Below are 9,800 nucleotides of genomic sequence, written 5' to 3'. Positions count from 1 at the left end.
CCTTGATTTCAGCAAGCTGTCTGATGCTTAACCCCACGTAGATTAAATTCTACCTGCTTGCCAACTACTCCAAGCATTATCTCGTTCAGTGATGGCTCTCACACCTACACCTAGTAGACCTCACATCCCACCTGAGAGCTCAGGCCAATCCTTCAGATTCACCCTCTATTTGAACCTGTCACTCAAAGAGCACAGTGGCAAGAAGACCAAAGCAACCTGGTTCCAACTCTCCTGAAAAAGTGTAACTTTTCCCCACAGGAGAAAAATTCAACCCAGTTCAAGCTCTAGTCCTTTCCCTCTTGACTGAAGGCGATGCTGAGCTCAGCGGCATCCAGGGGACCGCCCTCGCTCCCCTGAAACGCATCCTTCATGCGGCAACACGGCTCATCAAGGGGCTGAAGAAACCTCACATCACCCTCACTAAAGGATCTACAGAGGGTTCCCCTGTACACGTGGATCATCTTGGGAAACATCCTTTACGACGCAACTTTCACTGCGCAGTACCTTTACAACGCAGGTTTTACAACGAAAGTCATTACAACGAATTGCGCTGGGGGGGCACTGCAGGATAGGGAATAGTTTAATTTTCTATCCAGAACCTTCCCTACTATCCACGGGGACTGGAGTTGGAATAGTAAATTAAACTATTCACTATCCAGCGCCCCCCAACGCAAGTCGTTGTTACGACTTGCGTTGTAAAGGCATGCGTGGTAAAAGCATGCGTTATGATGACATACATCCGTCATCGTACACGGTCCTCTATACCTACTCCTGGTCTACCCACAGACTACCGATATCTACAAGGCGACACCAGGCGAGGTCACTTCCATCGATGCACGCAGGATCTGGAACAGCGTCTCTGTATCCATCAGGAAGGCCCCAATTATGTCCCACTATTGGAAAGAGTTGAAGATTCATCCCTTTAAAGAAATCTCCATCACAATACCAGCTTCCTCACCTATCACTCGTTGACTCTATGCTTGTTTTTTACCGTGTACAGAGATCCTCTACCTTTTGGCTATAGAATTACCATATACACACTGATATATATGAGGAGCTGTGTCATCCCTAGAATAGAGACGAAAATCTGCAGGAAGGGGAAAACAAGAAACCAGTCTTTTCAGCCTTTATCCCAACGCTACGTCATGTTGCCACACCTCTAGGGCCCAGAGTGACTACTCGAAAAGCCAGGTCTTGAGCTTCAAAAAGGAAGAGAAGGCTCCTCTGTGTAGTGGCCGGTCAACCCACGCCTTAGGAGCGATGTAGGAGAAGGAACGTCTGACATCAGAGCAGCACCAACCCTCCCACAAACCAGGAAATACCTGAAAACTTACCTCTTAAAGGAAACTACAGGAAGTCTGGCTTCTCATCCCTTTCACTAGTTCTACCACCTCTGTCTGTCCCCTCCACACGCCATATATCCCCACGAGGGCGTGCCCCCTGCACAGGGCTCAGCGGGTAGACAGCTAGGGTTGTGCTTTAGAAATACCAGAACATACTTACATAAATAAGAATGCATTTTATTCTCCTTTTTACTAAAAGCCACCAACACCACAGATAATTGTAGACTCTCCTTTATTGTAGGGTGTTTACATTTGTCGCTGCAGTCCGACCAAGGAATGCGGGATCGTAGGTGTCCGTGAATGGAAAGGAAGCCTACCTCAACCTTCCCAACTATTTGTGTATAATCAAACTAGTACGTACGCTGGAATTATTCTATATTATCGGACTCCCATCTGCCCCTGGTGCATGGGCGTCCAAGTCCTGCCTAGGCGGTTCAGTCTGAGTTTTCACCCCCTGTGGATATGGGACACTCATCAGTATCTGCACACCCAACCAGTCCAGTAGAAGGCCATCAAGTCCAGTAGAAGGCCATCAAGTCCAGCAGAAGGCCATCAAGCCCAGCAGAAGGCCATCAAGTCCAGCAGAAGGCCATCAAGCCCAGCAGAAGGCCATCAAGTCCAGCAGAAGGCCATCAAGTCCAGCAGAAGGCCATCAAGTCCAGCAGAAGGCCATCAAGCCCAGCAGAAGGCCATCAAGTCCAGCAGAAGGCCATCAAGTCCAGCAGAAGGCCATCAAGTCCAGCAGAAGGCCATCAAGACCTCCCATCGTATGCCCCCTTTGTACAGTGGCACCCACACCACAGACCTGATCTCTCTGCTCTATTTGACAGGGAGGCAGGGGCATCTACTCTAGTTTCTTAGCCAGTGTCAAGACCTCACTCCCATTGAACTGGTTTCCTTCCAAGTTGACGATTGATTCCTTTAGAAGAATCGATCCTAGATCTCAGCGGGTCCTTGCCGCGGCTGTCACCAGGGGCGCCAGACACAGTTCCTGGATCTTTGTCCTTCAGAAGTTGCCCGAAACTTGGGCACTGGAGCATTAACCACGGGGGATGCTGTAGGTGGCAGGTTACAATCCCTGGTGAAGCCGTTTGAGGGTGTGAGGACTGGCAGACGAGGAGGCAAGGACGCTTGAGGGTGGCTCATGCCGCTTTGCATGATGGTGCCAGAAGTGGGATTTTCTGTTTCCTGGTGAGAAAGGGAAATTATGGGATGGAAGGCGTGAGATGAAGAGTGGTGGTAAGAGGGAACTGGCCCTGGGAAGCTCGTCTTATGTACAGGGTCTGCCAGAGCCGCCCGGTCTGTGGCTATGGTGCTGTCCCTGCAATGCTCTCCAGCTGCTGCAGTGGGTCCACCTTCCGTCCTGGCTGGCGTCTGATCTTGTCTCAAGGGAGGTCCTTGCGATGACGTGGATCGAGCTGCCTGTACACAGCCACCCAGGTGGTCACGTAGGATCCTGCGTATCTCCGGGTAGAATGCCTCCCTGGAGGACAGGAATCCAACCAAGTCCTTGGCGCACTCGCAGAATCCGGACCGAAACGTGTCGACTTCAGATGGAGCTCCGCGCTCTTGAGCTGCAGGAAAGACGAGTACATTGGTCAGAAGGCTGATGATTTTAAGGAAGAAGAACAGTTTGCACCAGGTTGATTGCTAAACCCTTTCCCTAGTGCACTGTCATTTGGGATCTCCCTGCACTGCGCCTCCTTGGGATCTCCCTGCGCTGCACCTCCTTGGGATCTCCCTGCAGTGTCCCTCCTTGGGATCTACCTGCAGTGCGCCTCCTTGGGATCTACCTGCGCTGCGCCTCCTTGGGATCTACCTGCGCTGCGCCTCCTTGGGATCGCCCTGCGCTGTGCCTCCTTGGGATCTACCTGCGCTGTGCCTCCTTGGGATCTACCTGTGCTGCGCCTCCTTGGGATCTACCTGCGCTGTGCCTCCTTGGGATCTACCTGCGCTGTGCCTCCTTGGGATCTACCTGTGCTGTGCCTCCTTGGGATCTCCCTGCAGTGCGCCTCCTTGGGATCTACCTGCGCTGCGCCTCCTTGGGATCTACCTGTGCTGCGCCTCCTTGGGATCTACCTGCACTGCACCTCCTTGGGATCTACCTGCACTGTGCCTCCTTGGGATCTCACTGCAGTGCACCTCCTTGGGATCTCCCTGCGCTGCGCCTCCTTGGGATCTACCTGCGCTGTGCCTCCTTGGGATCTCCCTGCAGTGCGCCTCCTTGGGATCTACCTGCGCTGCAACTCCTTTGGATCTCTCTGCGCTGCACCTCCTTGGGCTCTCCCTGTGCTGTGCCTTCTTGGGATCTCCCTGTGCTGCACCTCCTTGGGATCTCTCTGCACTGTGCCTCCTTGGGATCTCCCTGCGATGCGCCTCCTTGGGATCTACCTGTGCTGCACCTCCTTGGGATCTACCTGTGCTTCGCCTCCTTGGGCACTCACTGTGCTGCGCCTCCTTGGGATCTCCCTGTGCTGCGCTTTCTTGGGATCTCCCTGCGCTGCACCTCCTTGGGATCTCTCTGTGCTGTGCCTCCTTGGGATCTTCCTGCGCCTCCTTGGGATCTCTCTGCGCTGCACCTCCTTGGGATCTCCCTGTGCTTTGCCTCCTTGGGATCTCTGCGCTGCGCCTCCTTGGGATCTCTGTGCCTCCTTGGGATCTCCCTGCGCTGCGCCTCCTTTGGATCTCCCTGTGCTGCGCCTCCTTGGGATCTACCTGCACTGCTCCTCCTTGGGATCCACCTGTGCTTTGCCTCCTTGGGATCTCCCTGTGCTGCGCCTCCTTGGGATCTCCCTGTGCTGCACCTCCTTGGGATCTCCCTGCACTGTGCCTCCTTGGGATCTCCCTGTGCTGCGCCTCCTTGGGATCTCCCTGCGCTGCACCTCCTTGGGATCTCCCTGCGCTGCACCTCCTTGGGATCTCTCTGCGCTTCGCCTCCTTGGGATCTCACTGCACTGCGCCCCCCTTGGGATCTCCCTGTGCTGCGCCTCCTTGGGATCTCCCTGCGTTGCGCCTCCTTGGGATCTCCCTGTGCTGCACCTCCTTGGGCTCTCCCTGTGCTGCGCCTCCTTGGGAATTCCCTGCGCTGTGACTCCTTGGGATCTCCCTGCTCTGTGCCTCCTTGGGATCTACCTGCGCTGCACCTCCTTGGGATCTACCTGTGCTTCGCCTACTTGGGATCTCCCTGTGCTTCGCCTCCTTCGGATCTACCTGTACTGCACCTCCTTGGGATCTCCCTGTGCTGCGCCTCCTTGGGATCTACCTGTACTGAACCTCCTTGGGATATCTGTGCTGTGGCTCCTTGGGATCTCTGCGCTGCGCCTCCTTGGGATCTCCCTGTGCTGCGCCTCCTTGGGATCTCCCTGTGCTGCGCCTCCTTGGGATCTCCCTGCGCTGCGCCTCCTTGGGATCTACCTGCGCTGCACCTCCTTGGAATCTACCTGTGCTTCACCTCCTTGGGATCTCTGTGCTGTGCCTCCTTGGGATCTCCCTGTGCTGCGCCTCCTTGGAATCTACCTGTGCTGCGCCTCCTTGGGATCTTCCTGTGCTGCCCCTCCTTGGGATCTCCCTGTGCAGCGCCTCCTTGGGATCTCCATGTGCAGCGCCTCCTTGGGATCTCCCTGTGCTGCGCCACCATGGGATCTCTCTGCACTGTGCCTCCTTGGGATCTCTCTGCACTGTGCCTCCTTGGGATCTCTCTGCACTGTGCCTCCTTGGGATCTTCCTGCGCCTCCTTGGGATCTCCCTGCGCTGTGCCTCCTCGGGATCTACCTGCACTGCACCTCCTTGGGATCTACCTGTGCTTCACCTCCTTGGGATCTCCCTGCACTGCACCTCCTTGGGATCTACCTGTGCTGCACCTCCTTGGGATCTACCTGCACTGCACCTCCTTGGGATCTACCTGCACTGCACCTCCTTCAATCAATCAATCAATCAAGATATTTGTATAGCGCGCTACTCACCCGGAGGGTCTCAAGGCGCTTGAGGGAGGGGGGTCCGCTACTGCTCGAACAGCCAGGTCTTGAGTTGCTTCCTGAAGGCGAGGTGGTCTTGGATCAGACGGAGGTGGATGGGGAGGGAGTTCCAAGTCTTGGCTGCCAGGTAGGAGAAGGATCTGCCTCCCATGGTGGCTCTTCGAATGCGTGGAACGGTGGCGAGTGCGTGGCTGGTCGATCGTAGCTGGCGGGTGGGAGTGTAGAAGGTCAGGCGGTTGTTGAGGTACCTGGGGCCCAGGTCGTGGAGGGCCTTGCGTGCGTGGGTGAGGAGTCCGAACGTCATTCTCTTGCTGACGGGTAGCCAGTGCAGGTCTCTCAGGTGTCCGGAGATGTGGCTGTGTCGGGAGATGTCCAGGATGAGTCGTGCGGAGGCGTTCTGGATGCGTTGGAGTCTTTTCTGAAGTTTGGCTGTGGTTCCGGTGTAGAGGGTGTTTCCGTAGCCCAGTCGGCTGGTGACGAGTGCCTGTGTGACCGTCTTCCTGGTTTCGGTGGGGATCCATCGGAAGATCTTTCGGAGTATGCGTAGGATGTTGAAACATGATGATGAGACGGTGTTGAATTGTCTGGTCATTGAGAGGGAGGAGTCCAGGATGAAGCCCAGGTTGCGTGCGTGGTCCATTGGTTTGGGTGCGCTGCCCAGGGCAGGGAGCCACCAGGATTCGTCCCAGGCAGAGGGTGATGATCCAAGGATGAGGACTTCCGTCTTGTTGGAGTTTAGTTTGAGGCGGCTGTTCATCATCCACTCTGCTACGTCTTTCATTCCTTCGTGTAGGTTCGTTCTGGCGGTGGCTGGGTCGTTGGTGAGGGAGAGGATCAGCTGGGTGTCGTCGGCGCAGGAGATGATGTTGAGGTTGTGTTGGCGTGCGATGGCTGCGAGGTGGCTCATGTAGATGTTGAAGAGGGTGGGGCTGAGTGATGATCCTTGTGGTACGCCGCAGATGACTTCGGTGGCCTTGGATCTGAACGGGGGGAGGCGGACTCTCTGGGTTCTTCCGGTGAGGAACGAGATGATCCACTCTAGTGCCTTCTCTTGGAATCCGATGTTGCTGAGGCGATGCACTAGGGTGCGGTGGCCGACCGTATCGAACGCTGCGGAGAGGTCTAGGAGGATGAGGGCCGCTGTTTCCCCGTTGTGGAGCAGGGTTTGGATGTTGTCAGTGGCTGCGATGAGGGCGGTTTCGGTCCTGTGGTTGGCTCGGAAGCCGGACTGCGAGTGGTTGAGGGATCCTTTTGTCTCGAGGAAGGCGGCAAGCTGTCTGTTGACGGTCTTCTCGATGACTTTGGCAGGAAAAGGGAGGAGCGAGATGGGGCGGTAGTTCTTGAGGTCGGTGGGGTCTGCTGATGGTTTCTTCAGGAGGGCGCTGAGTTCGGCCTGCTTCCAGCTCTCCGGGAAGGTGGCGGTGCTGAAGGAGCGGTTGATGATGTCCCGGAGTTGGGGTGCGATGACGGAGTCGGCCTTGTTGAAGACGTGGTGGGGGCAGGGGTCGGTTGGTGATCCGGATTGTATGGTGTTCATCCTGAGGGTGGTGTCTTCGGTGCTGACCGGGGTCCAGGCGCGGAGGGTGGTGGTGGGGGGCGTCGGTTCGGTGGTTGGGTGCGTGGTCTGTGCGCCGAAGCTGTTGTGTATGTCGGCGATCTTGCTGTGGAAGAACGAGGCGAGTGAATCACAGAGGTCTTGCGAGGGAGTGATGTTGTTTCCGGCGCTGGGGTTGGAGAGCTCTTTGACGATGAAGAGGTTCCTTGCTGTTGTGTGTGTTGTTGTTGAGTCGTTCCTTGAATGCTGACTTCTTGGTGGTGTGGATCAGCTGGTGGTGGTTGCGGGTGGCGTGCTTGAGGGCGGTCATGTTGTCTGTAGTCGGGTTTTTTCGCCAGGCTTTCTCGAGGGTACGGCAGTTCTTCTTGGAGTTCTTGAGGTTGTTGTTGAACCAGGAGGCTTTCTTGCTGCTGGGCCTGCTGGGATGGTTTTTCAGAGGTGCAAGGTCATTAGCGCAGTTGGTGATCTACTGTGTGAGGTTGTTGGCTGCTTGGTTGGGGTCCGTTGAGCTGGTGGGAGGGTTCTGGCTCAGTGATGTGGTGAGCTGGTCGGTGGCGGTGCACCACCTTGGGATCTGCCTGTGCTTTGCCTCCTTGTGATCTCCATTCGCTTCCTTGGGATCTACCTGCACTGCACCTCCTTGGGATCGACCTCTGCTGCATCTCCTTGGGATCTACCTGCGCTTCGCCTCCTTGGGATCTACCTGCACTGCACCTCCTTGGGATCTACCTGCACTGTGCCTCCTTGGGATCTGCCTGTGCTGCGCCTCCTTGGGATCTCCCTGCACTGTGCCTCCTTGGGATCTCCCTGCACTGCGCCCCCTTGGGATCTGCCTGCGCTGCACCTCCTTGAGATCTCCTGTTGAGATCTCCTGGTGCTGTGCCTGCTCAGATGGATGCGAGACTCACCTGTCCGGCGCTGGATGCTCTGCACTTGCCTCACCGTCAGCTCCAGGATGTCTGCCTTCTCCAGTCTGCTGCACCGCGGGCGCTGTAAGATACAAAGGCACAGGGTGGGTCCTGTCCTTCCTCCATCCTGTGCCTTCCATCATCCCATTGTATGCCGGTCCTTCCTCTATCCTGCGCCTTTCCACCCCCCCAAACATCTTCATGTCCTTTCCTCCATCCTGTGCCTGTCCCCCTATCCTCTGTCTTTCATTCTCCCAGTTTATGCCTCTCCTGTCCCCCATTCGGTGCTATTCATCCCCTGCATCTGCCTGTCCTGCCCTCAATCCTGTGCCTGTCCACCATCTTGTGCCTGTCCACCATCCTGTGCCTGTCCTTTCGATCATGTCACCCCCATCCTGTGCTCTTCCATCCCCCCAACATGTGCCTGTCCCCTATTCATTGCCAGTTCCCACCAATCCGTGCCTGTTCTGCTCATCCTGTGCCTGTACCCCAATATTGTCTCTCTCCATCTCTCCAGTCCTGTGCATGTCCCTCACTCCTGTGCCTGCAGCCCCATCCGGTGACTCTGCCCATTCTTTACCTCCCCCTCCCCTCTATCTTGTGCCTGCCCCATCCTGTGCTTTCTTCTCATCCTGTACCTGCCCCCTTCTATCCTGTCCCAATGCGCTCACCCCTATCCTGTATCCCCATCCTGCGGCTCTGCCCGTAAGGAGTCCCTGAATGTGGGCTCTAACAAGTGCAACCACCAAACTGTGTGCGAAGAGAGCTGTGCCCACAGGATGGTATAAAGCAGGTGTCTCCAACTAGTCGATCCCCAGCTACCCGTAGCTCCCAGACACCTTCAGAGTAGCTCCCAGCCCTGATTTCATTTTTAGGTCGAGCCTAGAGCAGCGCATGCGCTGATTGCTCGACTTTTAGTAAAGGGGTTTTCAAAGTGCTACCCACAAGCTTTTCCTGGCCTGAAGCTTGCGTGCACGCTCGCGTGCACGCGCGCTGCCGCCATCTGCCTTTCTTATCTTCTCATTAAGCCTTGTTTTACAGTTACGAGCCATCATGGTTCATTAAGTGCTTTCGTGTGCAGCGCGCGCGCACACTACTCCCTCCGCCTCTCTCTCACGCTGCAGCCCCCATCTGCGCATTCCGCGTGGCCAATGCTTGTTTTCGGGGTTTTTTGTCACTGAATACCCTAGACCTAAATTCAATTATCGCCCCCGGCAAATTAAACTCATTGCAGATAAGACGCTTTCATGAGATCCCACGCTCCAGCTGATTTATTAACCTGGACAATGCTAATTTTGTATATGCGTGGTCGTGGCTTTCGTCTCCCGAAGTAAAAATACCGGCAAGCTGCGCGTGGGACTTGTAGCATGTTCTTGCAGAATGGCCGGGTTATGGTCACAACGGAGTTACCCGTGCGTTTTGCAAGTGGTGTGTCCAATTGTTTGACACTGTGATATATTACACCATGAAGACCGCGAAATAGACACCAAAGAGCCACAAGACCTCCTCGCCAGTCTATCCAGAAGCCCCCGGGTCTTACCGTCACATAAAGCGGGAACAGGAACGCTTTGCTCGACTACTTGCCTGGGGCGAACCAGTCACAAACACCCTCTCTTCACCAGGGGAATGCAGCCCATTAAATGTTTCACGTATTTTGCATGCTGAAAAGCCATGTCTTATCTTGGTCTTCACTTCTGATCTGAATTAGAATGTAATCGTTTTGAGCTCACGGGTTGGAACTCTTTCTTCATGCTGATGTGTTTTACTGTCACGCGCAGGTACTGTGCACGAACAAGGACACCAGGGAGTCACAAAGGAAATTCTTATGATAAGGGGAATATAATGTTCCTCTTTGATTTGCAAAGGGAAACAAGCATTGGCATAGCCAATAGGTCTCGCTTTTGGGACCTTATAAGTATTAAGTTATGCAGCACAATATCCTTGGTTCAACCACATCAACTGTTGCGTGGCTAAAAACTTATACGGTCCCAAAGGCGAGACCTATTGGCTATGCCAATGC

The sequence above is a fragment of the Lissotriton helveticus genome, chromosome 12, assembly GCF_964261635.1.
Source record: "Lissotriton helveticus chromosome 12, aLisHel1.1, whole genome shotgun sequence".
NCBI lineage: Eukaryota > Metazoa > Chordata > Amphibia > Caudata > Salamandridae > Lissotriton > Lissotriton helveticus.
Note: the sequence above shows the minus strand (reverse complement) of the source record.